The sequence below is a fragment of the Pteronotus mesoamericanus genome, unplaced genomic scaffold, assembly GCF_021234165.1.
Source record: "Pteronotus mesoamericanus isolate MK-2021 breed Mesoamerican mustached bat unplaced genomic scaffold, CSHL_Meso_final contig_116, whole genome shotgun sequence".
NCBI lineage: Eukaryota > Metazoa > Chordata > Mammalia > Chiroptera > Mormoopidae > Pteronotus > Pteronotus mesoamericanus.
This window is the reverse complement of record NW_026555027.1, coordinates 21,890,044-21,903,628: the sequence shown is the minus strand read 5'-3', so window position 1 is coordinate 21,903,628 and position 13,585 is coordinate 21,890,044. Positions and strand designations below refer to the sequence as shown.

The following is a 13,585-nucleotide window of genomic DNA, read 5'->3' as shown; positions in this document are numbered from 1 at the left end:
GATAACAAATTTTTTTCTTTGATATATCATTTTTTTTCCAGAATAAGGAGTTTTTTGTTCTTCTGTATACTAAATATTAGTTATTCTTTGGAAACCCACTGATTGAGTATATCCTGAATAAGAAACTCACTGAGACATCTCTGAGAGGCATAAATAAAGTCAAAACATAGGAAAAAAGATCCAAAGAAAATTAGGTCAAAATTTCTGTTATTATGACTACATGTATAAAAATGTTTCAAAACAGTACATATTTCCTAGTTTAATGTTCTTCATTGTCCAACTTTTCTTACATATATTCGCTGAGAATTATAAAACTATGAAAAGATGTTGATAATATAACGGTGCTTTTGTTCACAAATTTGTAACTTCAAAGTGTAGCAGAAGTTGTACAGAGAAAAGCGTTGAAAGCAGTATAAAAATATTATAGGCTCCCCAGACAAGTGAGAATTAGTCAGGATGCTATTTAACTCTATTAGCATATCACAGGCACTCTCTGCATCCACTCCAGAGGAAGAACTGGGAAAGCAATCCAGTATTCATCATTTAGCTATTCACAGTCTTAAGTGAACAACTGTATTTCACAAAGTGAACCCTGTTTGGACAGATTAAGTGTTTTGTATAGGTGCTTTAAAAATATTTTTTTAAATGTGAATTTCATCCATAGAGCAACTCATCTGTACCTTACAGTTTAGATGAAGGAATTACATTTATTGTGAGGTGGAGCGGATGTTTTCCCCATTCTCTATAATGATTGGGTGATATATTTTGTGTTTTACCTGTAGTGTAGTAGCAATGGACATGGAATCAGAATACATAATTTTGAGTCTTGCATTTGTCATTAACGAGTGGGATCATCTTGAGTAAATCATTTAAATATTTCTAAACCTGCGATTACTCACATCTAAAATGTAACACATTTAAGACTCTACTTATGACATAAGATTGATGAGAGATCAACATAAGATAATGTTGGCAAAAACAGTTTGTAAATTGTAAAGGTCTGTACAAATGTATTATTATCACCCCATCATCATCATACCGTTCTCCACACATGCACTTAAAGAAAAACCACCTTCTCTTCCATATGAGATTTTCTATTATGTGTGAATGAGCTACATTGCCATCCCCTTCCATAAAAATGGAAGGGGGGGGGGATGGAAAAAAGGCTGGTTTAATGTTTTTTTTAACAGGTAATCCAATCCATAGAGGAGGAGAAGTTGTTCAGAAAAAGAACAGTGGCTTGAGAACTCCATTTCCCCTTGCAGCTGTGCTGAAACCTAACGCAGATCCTCATCTTTTCCCTCGAGCATTGCCCAGAAGGCATAACTGATCATCTCATCTCAAATCTTTGTACCATCTAGTCTGTTCTCCACTCTGCCACCAGGTATTATATATCTTCCCAAATATGATCAGGTTATCCCGTGTTTGTAAATGTCTATTGACCTTCATTTGCATATAATACAAAATCCACACTCTTCACCTTGTTTTAGAAGGCTCATCTTAATTTGCCCCTCCAGCTTCTGAAACCTCCAGAGTGAGACTTAGAGTCAACCTACCCAGGATTTATGTAAGAGATCATACATAAAATTTACTTCTGTTTATAATCTGAAAAAATTAAGAATCTTGTAAATGATTCCTTAACGTCTGCCACTTGTTAAAGTCTTACTCTTCGTCAACAGTGTATTTCATGATTTTCATACCAATCCATCTGAGTTAGGTACTTTTACATTATTTCCAAGTGAGGAAATAAAAGCAAAATGAGATCAAATCACAGAACCTAGAACATACACTTGAAGTAACGGTAAGTAAGCAGCAGCTAAATGTCTCAGATTCCTGAGCTCTGTAATACACTTCCTCTGTATTTATTTTTTAATGATTATAGTCCTTTGGAATTTTTTTCCTGAATATAAAAAGCTATGTTTTTTTGGTAAGCAAACATACAAATTATTAAATTCCTTCACCACTGATAGATATTTGGTTGTGTTTCCATCTAGTTATTATTGATAATTGCAGATTTTTAAAAAATTGCTTATTTTTAAATTTATAATTTTATGGTATCCTATTATATTTATTTGGTATTATACTGTGAATATTTCCCATGCAATTAACTATATATTAAGTAACTTAAGGAGTGCCTACATAGTAAACCATCATATAGCATTCAGTTTATTTAATTGGTTCTCTTTTGTGAAACATTTATATTTTAAGAGTTTTGTGACATATTCCCAAATTATTCTCACTGTTTCATTATCAACCTTTTGCAACAGTAAAAGAGGTTTGTTTCTTAATGCAGACCTCACCCAGACTGGTTATTATATATGTATTTTTTGACTAAATTATCTTAATTGATTTTAATAATTTATATAGACTATTGCAATGTTTTCATAAATTATCTTCCCTTTCTACAATTACTATCAACAAATTCTCCAAACAGCAACTTTTAAATATTAAACTATGAAATATTTTAACATGTTTTTCTTTTAGATATAACATATATCATAAAAGTCACCATTTTAAAGCATACAATTCAGTGGTTTTTGGCATTTTCACAGACTGCAACCATCACCATTACCTAAATTGAGAACATTTTCATGAGAAGTGCTTCCTACCCGCCAACAGACGCTCCCCACCCCCTTTTCTCCCCATCTCTGTCAATGACTAATCGATGTCTCTATGCTTTTGCCTATTCTGCACACTTCATATAAATAGAATTATACAGTATTAGGCTATGCAGAAAAAGATTAGCACATCAGATTAGGTTATTCAAATTTTGTGCATTCCCAAGAAAGTTTTATTTTCAGGACTGGCTCTTTGCCAGCCCATAGGAGCTGAGCTCTGAGCCCTTGAATTGTTTAACCTGGCAAGAGTATTTTTGTATACCTGAGCCTTTGGGCCACACTGTATCAATTTGCCCAGAGAGCTTATGCTAACAATGTGATTTATGATGCACGCTTATTTTGGGAGGTGGAGGCTGTGAAGTTCCAGTAACTGAAGACTGTGTGACTGACTCCGAATAAAAATCCTGGGTACCAAGGTTTGCATCAGCTTCCTTGGTTGGCCACACTTGCATGTGTGGTCACACATTGTTGCTGTGAAAATTAAGTGCATCCAATGTAACTCCAGAGTATACCTAAAAGCTTGTGCCTCGTCTCTCCCAGACTTCCCCTCACCCCATGCACCTTTTCCTTTTGCTTATTTTAATCCACATCCTTTTGCTATGGTAATTCATAACCATGAGCATAACTGCTTCTGGGTCCTATGAGTTTTTCTAGTGAATCAGCAAGCCTGAGGGTGCTTTTAGGCTGACACGGTGGTTTTTGGGGGGCTTCTTTCATTTAGCATAGTGCTTTTGAGTTTCATCCATACCACAGCATGTATCAGTACTTCATTCCTTTTTATTGTTGAGTAATAAATGTCCCATTTACATTTAAAACCTTAAATTTAAAATGGACTCATTTTAATTTTCTGAGTCTTCCTTTCTTTGTGTTTACATTTGCTTGACAGATCTTTAAATACCTTTAGCAATTCCAAGTCAATAGTAAGTGTGTCTCTCATAGACACCACATTGCTTCATCTTTTTTTTGGATCCTAACTGATGTGGATGGACGTTATTTGCATGTTTGCTATTGTTATAGCAGATATGTTTGGCTATTTTTGTCATGTTATTTAAAAATTTTTTTTATTGTTGTTCAATTACAGTTGTCTCAATTTTTTCCCCTTTACCCTTTCCACCCATCCCACTCTGCTGTCCATGTCCATGGGTCATTCATACATGGTCTTTGTTTAGTCCTTTCTCCTTCTTTCCACCATTGTCCTCCTCTCTTTTCCCCTCTGGTCACTTTCAGTCTGCTCCATGTTTCCTTGCCTGTGGTTTATTTTGTTCGTTAGTTTATTTTGTTGAATAGGTGAGATCATATGGTATTTGTCTTTCACCAGCTGGCTTATTTCACTTAGGATAATATTCTCTGGTTCCATCCATGTTGTCGCAAAAGGTAGGAGTTCCTTCTTTTTTTCTTTCTTCTTTTTTTTAAATGCATATTTTATTTCTTTCTTTATTTTAAATGTCAAGATCCATTATAAAATATTAAAAATTTAAATCCATTATAAAGTCTCAGCAATTAAAACAACATGACATTAGCTGAGCAATACTCAAGTAGATCAATGAAATAAAATGAACATTGTAGAAACAAATGTATATATCTGTCTAAGGGTATAATTCTTCAGGGTATAATTCCAGCAGTAGAATTGCCAGGTCAAAAGGCAGTTACATTTTTAGTTTTTTGAGGAAATTTCGCACTGTGTTTTCCACAGTGGCTGCACCAGTCTGCATTCTCACCAACAGTGCACTAAGGGTTCCCTTTTCTCCACAACCTCTGCAGCACTTGTCATTTGTTTATTTGTTTATAATGGTCATTCTGACTGGTATGAAGTAGAAAAATATGGAACATTTCATGAATTTGCATGTCATCCTTGCTCAGGGGCCATGCTAATATTCTTTGTATCTTTCTAATTTTAGTATATATGCTGCCAAAGCGAGACTTGTCGTGTTATTTTATGCTGAACAGATTGATTTCCAAAATTTTTAATTGCTGATTCTTTTACTTGATATATAATGCTATTTTTTATTTCTTCACTCTGATAATTTAGAAAAAAATACCTGCTGTATTTTTATACTAAGTATATACTCATATTTTTGAATTAGTAGATTTAGAGTTTTGGGGCTAAAAATAAGCTTTCTTGATTTTTTTCCTCATGGGGTTATTTTTCTTTCACTCTTCAGACAAATGATTTATTTTTTCCATTTTAATGACCCAATAAAAACCCTACACAGAAACTTAAAAATATGTTTTAAAATTTATGATTTAAATACTCACCCAAATATTTCCTAGCACATAAAGAAACCCATCTTGCAAAATATCTCTGTTAACTCAGCTTAAAATCAGAAATATAAACATAAATACTAGTAGGTCACAAAGATCTGTTGAAGCAAGTTTATTTCATATAAGTATTACATATGTGGTTCATAATGTAACATATTACATATTGATTTTCTTATTCCACTTATGTATGCATTTATTGATTGATTCTTGTATGTTCCTTGACCAGGGTTTAAACTCACAGCTTGGGCATATTGGGATGATGCTCTAACCAACTGAGCTACCTGGCCAGGGCCAGAAATAATCAGGTTTTTAAATGCCGCATTAGCGCTCTCTGGTGGAAAAGACCATTCTCACTAAAATAGACCTAAACTTAAAAGTTTCAATTACAGAATTTAAAAAAATAATATGATAGAAAAATGCAGTTGTGATTAATAAAGCTTTGATTTTTTTGTCCTCATCATATATAATATAAGAAGACTATGCTTAAAAAATTAAAAATCTCTTTAAATTTATTCTTATTTGGACAAGTTCCAGAAGAGTAGTAGTTGTAAATCACAATGTAAAAATGGTCATCTTCAATCTCACCCAACTTACTCTTTACTTGAAATTCATTCTTGTGTTTATACTTATACCATCTTACCATATATATCCATTTGCAACAAAAAGAGTTTCTTAATAATTCCATTCTGGTGATAGCAAATATCTAGCATGTGTCAAGTCATCTAGCAGGTGTCAGATCAATATTCAAAATGCTAATGGACAGTGATGAAAATTGTGTACCATGAAGAAGTATTCCCTTTGTAGATATCAGAAACAGTCTTTTTATCTATGGAAAAGAAAACAATAGATACTTTCAGAAAACACCGTGGTTAGTTGACAGAACCAAACATTCATTAGATAAGAACTGAAAAAAATAGAAAACTTGATTTTTATCTGATTCAAAATTATGAATAAATAGATGTTCTACTAATAAATCATATAGTGACTGAACATGGTGGACCAGTTGGAATGTAACCCACTCCAAGTTGCTACCTTATCATTTCTGAAATTATATCTCCTTATATATGGTGCTGATAAACTGATAATGTAGTGATTCAGAAATAAAAACCAAAATTATTGGTTTAAGTCTTCTCAATCCTAAGTAAGAGAGTCCTTTTTACATTGGCAGAGTTTATATGTTCAGAATAAGCAAGAACTATTATTTTGCTGTGCAGTAGAAACAAGGCTAAGGGGACAGTTGGCACTGGGTTTCTCAAGCCTTTTGGTATTGGAGAGCCTTATCAGTCACTTGTACATGGTTTATTTTTGTTTTACTCTTTTCCACCTATAAAGAATAAACAATTTATGAGTAATAAATACAAATTTCAGAACAGGAACTGCTCAATACCATTTTAAACCATTTTAAAAACTGCTGAGTAGAAATTTCTATTACCTTTTTGTACTTCAAAAGGAAACCCAGTATACTCATATCTCAAGAGCCAAACGGTTCAGACTTGTGCTTTTAATAAGCAGAGACAAATCAATAATATATTTTATTTTTTGTGGAAATTTTCACTTAATGCTTTCAATATTATTAATTTCTTCTTAATTTATGAATTACAATGTTTGTGGAAAATTTACTCTGGACCAAATACAAAAGCGAGCATTTAATATGGGTTTCATATTAAGTTTCATAAAAGTAAATGGGTTTCAATCTCATTAGTTGTCTGTTTTGTTTTCTTTGGTAAAATGTATTTTCATTCAACAAATTTTAATTATTTACCGATTGGGTCTTATGTTGTAATAGGCCTATGGGACACTAAGATGGTTCGGGGATGGCCCTTGTTTTGAAATTGCTTAGCCCTAGTAAGTGCAGCAATCAAAACATCCAATCACCTAAAATATTAGAAACAAACAAAACTGTTTCTATCATGATTTTTCCTTGGATATTTTGGTCCTGCTGTACAATGGTTGAACAGCTGTTGTTTAAACTTGTTACGTGTGTGATGGTAAGAAATCTTACTGTTAAGACTGTTGTTAATAAATGGAGAAGAGACAGACGCCCAGGTATATACAGAGCAAGAAAACCGTAAACTATAAATAGATTGCCAAGCAATATGAAGTCAATTATGAAAATGGAAAGTTAATTGAAGGGCTTTGAAAGCGTGCCAAGTTTCTAAGGTAAATCATTCAATGTCTTTGAAGATTTGCAAATACTCTAGGGTTTTTATACAGGTTATTTATATAGATAATGTAATTTGTCATAGTATTTTATTTTTCTCCTTTATTTAGAAATGATTTTCTATTCTGTGGAATGTGCAAGGTACAATTTCGGCATAATGAAAGCTCTACCCCCCTCGTTATTACAGTGAATCGTTCTAGACAGAACCATAAACAAACAACCTAGCCCTCTGTGGGAGACAAGGATGTGCATGTTTGATTAATGGTTGGCACCGATGACAGCTGGAATCCAAACAGTTGGAGTCATACCTCAGGAAATGCTTCAAGGACATGAGGAAGCACCATCTGAAGCAACCCAGATGCTGATAACGGAGAAATAGTTACATTCAGGATGAAAACTGTGAATAAAGGAAGTAACTGAATTTAAATAGAAACCAGAGAGCAGAATGCAGAGCAGCAGAGGGGCTAACAGGAACAAAAGCCGAGGCCTGGCAAGTAGCACCTGCTCTCGTGAATCATTCTGCGGTTCTCCCTCTCCCTCCTCTTAGCCTCCCCCAGCTGGCTCTTCTTCAGCTTACCTTCTTCCAAACGGGAGTCTCCCATTCATTCTCTCTGTTGAACTCTACCTTTGCCTTATTTAACTGAAGCATCCCCCGAGGATTTCTTTCTTCCTTGCTTCCTTACTTGTCTTATTTTTATTCTTTTTTTCTGGTCATATTTCTAAAATTAAAAAAACAACCATGTATTTGCTTTTAAAACTGGATATGTTTTTCTGGATAGTGATGTTTATACTGATAACATTTTAGTTATTCAAGACTCATTTATCAAAAGGGTCTATTACTGTGGCCATGGCAGGATTTCCAAGGTAATAGAAGTTACAGTTCTTGATCAGGTTGTATGTTCGGGTGTCTTTCATGAGTTTATTCGTATCTAAGGGGAGTACTTTTGAGAGTGAATATCTACCTCGCTCAGAACTGAGGTTCTGGAATGACTACTTATAAAGACATTGCTTTATATCTGTCATGAAAAAGTTTTTGCTCTTTTGATATGTTTTCAAAATTATTGACCTGAAGTAGGTTGGATATGTTTTCCCAGTCCTGAAAGAAGATTTACATCAAAAGATAGAAAAGCACATGGTCTTACTAATGATAGTTGCTAAGGAAACAGACAATATAAAGTTATTATATATGACTCTCAACTAAGATAATGATTTGAAGACAGGAGAAAGGGCTTAAAGTAGTTTTCTACAGAAAGTGAAGACAGAGAAGTATCCAGATGGACATAAACTATACTCTTACTAAATGGCACAGAATTACAATATTTGGTTGCTTGTGAGTGGATACACAATAGAGCTATGATTTCTGGTCAGCCTTGAGAGTAAATAACGTGGCTTCTCTTTACAGTAGTATTACAGTAAGTTTTAGGAAAGCTGGCTAGGTGAAAAAGCCCTTTTAGCCAATCGAAGACATTTGGTAAGGGCCTTAAAGCTTATAATAAAGACTTCTGGAATCAGTGAAGTAGACAAGCTTTAGGAAGATCCACAGTGACTTAGTTCTACTAAGATTAGGGTCACTCTGTGCTATTTTATTGATAATAGTGAGTAACTTCTGAATTACATAACTACTTTTTAGAAAGCTCTATTATCTGTATTTTAATATATAAATCATTAGGTTTAAGTTATGGTTCATTTTTTTACTTAACCATCAAAGGTCATGCCCACTGAGTGATTTATTATCCACTTGGTAACAACATGCTTTAACTGTAGTTACCATACCAAGGGGGGAAAATCACATTCTGACTCCCCAAGCATTGGATGTGTAAAACCCAATTTATTAACTCAGTATACTTTAAAAAATCATTTTTAAATTTTTTAAATTTTATTTTTCAGTTATAGTTGACATACAATTTGTTATAAACTTAACAAAAATTTATTTGAGTTTATGTCTTAAGCACACAATTTCTTTCCTTATAAAGAGAGGGGGAAAGGAACCCAAATCATAACTGATTCGAAGGAGGGAAAAGACAGAAGAATACATAATTTTGCTTTTGATGGCCAGAGAAGTGGACTGGTGTTTCAGCAATGGTTTGCAATAATATGAAATTAAAAATTTGTAAGCAGGGTAGCAGAGTGGTTAGATTTGCAATTTAGAAAACCTTACTGCCTACAATGTAGATAATACAATAGGGGATGAAAAGACTGGAAGCAGGGATATTTTTGTAATTTTTCAGGCTCTTGATGATAATAACCTGGCCTAGGGTGGTGACAAAAGGTAATAAGAGAAATAAAGGGATTCAAGAATATTTGGAAATAAAGCAAGAATATCTGGCAATTTATTAGATATGAGTGGTAAGGAAAAAGAGGACTCAGGAATGACATTGAGATCTTGGGCACCTGAGTAGATCGTCAATAAAGTATACTCAGTAAATAGTTAATCTATAATCTGAGAACAAAATGTACAATGGAGCCGCTAGCATAGAACTATATAGGTGCTATGTAGTTCTGTCTATGATGTGGATTAATAGCCTAGAAAGCAGTACAAGTACTTTTAACAATTGCTAATGGAAGAAGATGGAAAATTAATAGGGCATTCCCTGGGCTTTTAACCTAGCCTTTCATTTTTGTTGGTTTCCAAGAAAATCTTTCATAACAGAATTAACTTTATAAATTTATTTGAAAATAAACTATTTAAAAATGATTATAAAATTATAAAAACCATTGACCTTATTATGTGTATATCCTAAGTGAGAATATAAATTATATGAAAAGCATACTTTTCTTATTACTTTTTTCATTTTTTACTTATCTAAACATAACATTTGAAAACAATGAATATTGTCAACCTTCGATGAATTTGATCCTACAAATATTCTAAATAGGAAATCACCAAGGGTTCCTACTAAAACCACTTGTAGTCTCCATTAATTTAGGCTCAGGAGAGTTCCATCATAACCAAATTATAAACAGTTCATTTGGTTCATTGAAGACAGTTATGACAGAGCTATTTTAACTTCCCTGATTAAAAACTTGCCTGGGCTGGCGATGAGCAAATTATACTTAATGAACTTTCAGATAAGGTGACTTAAGTAATTTTAGTTTATTTTATTTACAATAAGCTCTTTCTTAACATTTTACTCTATTTATCTTCAGTTTGCTCATGACTTCTCAATGTTTATCTTGGACTAATATTTATCTTCTGAATTACAAATTGGGTAGGTAGGGTAATATTTTCAGATATGATTTAAAGTTTTTTCCTAACACTTTCTTATAATGTTTGCTCTGCTACTAATTCAGTCATAACAATTTATTATCTCAGGGGAGGGATGATGCAACAGAAAGCTGAAGTAAATCTTGGGGCTTTCTGATTTCAACAGGCTCTCTCTCAAGAGACTATAGGGAAGAACTCAGAATGTTAAGAAATGGATTTGGAAGGATATATGGTTAGTCAAAGGGCACAGGTTTTCCATTCTGGAAACTAAATTAAGTGTTTCTTGGCTAGGAAAGAAAATGAGTCAGAAGAGAAGCAAAGAAAGCTGAGATATTGATGGATCTCTGAGAAAGGTCTCGGCCCTCCTCTCCCAATCATGCCACCACAACCCAAACCAGGACCAAGTCCCAAGGCACAGGCTGGGGTCCCAGAGAAGAGAGAATCTGTTCCACAGACCTTTTCCAGACATGTTATTGTGCATCAACTTACTAAAAAGACCTAATATAAGTTTACTAACCGATGCTATTCCAGTAAATTCAATTAAAAAAGATTTGACAATATTCCAAACAGAAAAACAATAAAAAATAAAAAAAGTAACATTAATTAAAACAGTGCAGTGTTGACTCAAGGACTGACCAATATTAATCAATGATTAGACTAAGAAGCCCCAAAAGCCCCAAAGAATGTACAAATGCTTGATAAATGACAATACTGTCACTGAACCAATGAGAAAAGGATAGTCTTTGCAGTAAATCTACTGAGTCAATTAAAATATCAATGTTGGAAAAATCGAAACTACTACCTCAAACCAAAATGTCAATTCCAGGTGGGTTATTGACCTTGATGTGAAAGTTAAAACAATAAAGCCTTCCGAAGATAATATAGGAAAATATCTCGATGACTTTAAACTTAGAGCAAGAAAGGATGTCTTAAACAACATGTAAAAAACACTAAACATAAAGTAAAATGGTATAGCACCAATTACAAAAATGGCCTTGGCGTTCTTTCCAAAAAGGCCTGTATCTGCTTCTCAGGTTTTCCAACCTACTGAGCACACACACAGCAAACTCTGTGGGTAAAGACATCCAGAAACAACAGAAACAACACTGCTGCAGTTACTGATATGGGCTCTTTGAGGACCTCCTGTTTCATCTCTTAATTTTCAGTAGTGAAGGCTGACTTTGCAGGTTCAGGCACAGAGCTAACTATCTCAAAACTTTAATGGAAAAAAAATCTTAAAGCCACATGGAAAGAGAATTTAGGAAAGGGAAGCCCAGTTATCTAATATCTAGGAATCCTGTGTTTTATGCTGCTTCTGCTGACAGCTTAGAAAATGTCAGTCTTTCTGGGCTTTATATTTATCCCCAAATGGGGAATAATATGTCAATTTATACTTGACTATTTAAAGAATGCAATAAGAATAAATCCAGTATGAAAGCTCTGATTCTTCATAGGAAAAGTAGACAATGTAAATCCAGCAATACCGCCATGAAAACATGCTCTGTCTTCTGTATATTTCTAGACATACAGGTTATTCAGCTAATCCTTCCATCACTGAGTGGAGTTTATGCCTGTGTCATTTTACTTACACTGATTTCTCTAAGGAACACCCCCGAAACCTTTACTTGGAGTGATTCCTCGAGTGAAAGAACCGCTGTAGTGCAATCATAATTTTTTGACGGAAAAGTTTAAAAATAGCATCGTTCTCAAATGGGGTAAATTCAAAGTCCAATGAAAAAAATTCAACAGAAATCTATTACATTAAGTCAGGAGTATTCAGTGTTGTCTTGGAAGTCCTCTTCAATGTGATAAAGTAAAATAAATAAACTTAAAATGTTTAGAATTTCAGATGGTGTGATCTTTCCTATATAAAATACAAACAAATTGATAGCTAAATTATTGAAATTGATGAGTGAGTTTTAGAAGTTTGGTGGATACAAAGCAGTATTGGAAAAAGAACTGATTATATTTCAAATGCCAGCAGCAAACAGTTAAGTTTGAAAAATGTACTTTCCCATGAATATAAAAATGTTGGGAAATGCCCTATCTGGTTTCAGGAACTGTAGCTCTGCCAACAGGCAAGAGGGCCCAAAGGCTGGAGCTAAGCAAGAAAGCCTTGGGAAAACAGGCCACTGAAGAGAAAAAACCTGTCCCCCTGCTCCCTTACATCACTCTGCTTGGTCCTGGAGGATGGGCGGTTAGTCAATGACAGGTAAGACCCCTTGATAGAAGGGGCAACCTAAGAAGGCACAGCCACAATGGGCATCAGGGAAAAAACTTGACAGACAAGGAGAAAGGGCAGAAAGACCCTCACCCCTTGGCTTTGATGTGGCCGGGGTCCTCATTCTATCTGAAAGAAATCTCCTTATTTTATTGCTGTGATGCCCTACCCCCTACCTGGCTCAGGCTCGAAACAATACTGGAGACAGCCCTAAACTGGATCTGGCGGTTCCCAGGGGAAATCAGGCCTAGAAGTAAATTCTTTAATGCATCCTTTGTTTTTCCCTCAAAAACTATGATAACCAGCCCATGCTGGGAAGGAAATGTACGTTATTCACAGACCCTAACCCTAAACCTTTTGGCTCCCTTATGTTTATGTCCTCGTGTTTTTACTCATCCCATCTTGGACCCATGTAAATGGACTCATGTAAGTTGGTATGTTCCTGCAATTTGTTTTCCTCAACATCATCCATTCTCTGTGAACATTAACATAATGGTGTAATGAGATCACCTGTACATTCCTATTACCTGGCCCCATTGATAACCTTTTCAATAAAAGCCTTTGGAAAAAGGGGCTTGAGCTGCCTTCTCCACGAGAGGGAAGAGCCATTGCCCCTCCCCTGGCAGACAGAGAAGTGTCTGGGACAATTCATTATTTTCCCCCATCTGTGACAAGCCCGGGACGGGCTCTGCAGGATCAGAGTCTGTGCTCCCACCTCAGCTGGCCTCCCGGCTCAGATCCAGGGTCCAGCGTCCCTCCCACATAAAAACATGAATATTTAAGAATAAATCTTATAAACAATGTCTAAGATCTTAATTCAGAAAATTACAATCCTTACTAAAATAAATTAACAAAGCTCTAAATAAATGAGGGAGTATATATCTGAAGCATATGATATCAATATCTAAATATGATATCTGTACCCCCATGTCCATCACAGCATTGCTTACAGTAGTTGAAATACTGAAACAATATAAGAATTCATTGACAGATGATGAAATTGTAATATATGTCTACATCACATGATATATATAATATTACTCAGCTATGAAAAAAGGAAATCCTTTCATTAGTGACAACATGGATGAAAGTTAAGGGCATTATGCTAAGTGAAACAA

The 13,585-nt window shown here is 34.5% G+C and overlaps 1 non-coding gene across 1 annotated transcript; it reads right to left on the bottom strand.

The window, feature by feature from the left end:
• Positions 1–4,433: 4,433 nt before the first annotated feature.
• On the bottom strand, positions 4,434–4,536 carry LOC129077252 (U6 spliceosomal RNA). Its single transcript, XR_008529800.1, has one exon. It is a non-coding gene; the product is annotated as a U6 spliceosomal RNA (small nuclear RNA).
• Positions 4,537–13,585: the final 9,049 nt, after the last annotated feature.